The sequence below is a fragment of the Alligator sinensis genome, unplaced genomic scaffold (genome assembly GCF_000455745.1).
Source record: "Alligator sinensis unplaced genomic scaffold, ASM45574v1 scaffold118_1, whole genome shotgun sequence".
Classification (NCBI taxonomy): Eukaryota; Metazoa; Chordata; order Crocodylia; family Alligatoridae; genus Alligator; species Alligator sinensis.
This window is the reverse complement of record NW_005841850.1, coordinates 1,372,163-1,373,068: the sequence shown is the minus strand read 5'-3', so window position 1 is coordinate 1,373,068 and position 906 is coordinate 1,372,163. Positions and strand designations below refer to the sequence as shown.

Sequence of the window (906 nt, the reverse complement as noted above, 5' to 3'; positions counted from 1 at the left end):
CTTTCCACATGAAGTAAGGATGAATCACGAAGGAAATTTAATCAAAGTTTCTTTCTTTCTTTCTTTTTCTCTTGCTTTATTTCTCTCTTGCTTGCTTTCTCTTTCTTTCTCTCTTGCTTTCTTTCTTCTCCACCGTCTTAATTTAAACACTTTTTTTTCTTTATTTCTTTCTCTTTCTTTTCAAGTTACTGCACGAAAATCGCTACAATTACAAATGAAGTCCATACCCCAAAACCATTCAGTGGCCTGATTATTCAGTCAAGCCCCGCTGTTTCTGTTAAAATATATTGAATAACGCCTAAACCCGATACCTGACCCAAAATACACTTTGCAAATTCATCTTTTTTTTTTTCTTTTCTTTTCTTTTTTTTTTTTGGTTTGGTTTTGTTTTATTTTCTGTTGCTGCAAAGGTCCGAGTACTTTGTAGAAAAACAAACAAAAACCCCAAGCTTACGGTTATATAGTATTAAAAGGAGGGCAAAGGAAGCATTGAGTGTCTTTAGGAAGATGAGACATTCATTAAGTTTTTTTCCGCCTTCCTTTTCCTATCTTCAGTCCATCTGAAGTACCATTATAGCTTTTCAGCTTGCTTCCTGTGAGAAACCCTTTTCTTTGCTGTTATTCTTCCCTGAAAAAAAGGTGGCTGCACTCGAGTCAGGATTGTATGGATTTGGCCTGGGATTTGTATAATATCGATGCAGAATGCATCAGTTGTTTAGGAACCTAATTCCCAATATGGCTCCCTTTTGATTAAGGACAAAGCCAGCATTTCACAGTATTATAGGGACACAGAAAAACAAGTTAATGATCTAAACCTTTTAATTCACGGTTGCTTGTCTATGTAAAGTACTTTGATTCTGCTATAAACAGACTGGCCCCTTTTTGTTTAGTTTCTTTCTTTCTTTG

General features: G+C 35.3%; 1 protein-coding gene across 2 annotated transcripts in view; it reads left to right on the top strand.

The window, feature by feature from the left end:
- BCAS3 (BCAS3, microtubule associated cell migration factor) overlaps positions 1-906 on the top strand; it is a 447,594-nt gene that overhangs the window by 165,815 nt on the left and 280,873 nt on the right. The gene's annotated exons all lie outside the window — the stretch shown is intronic.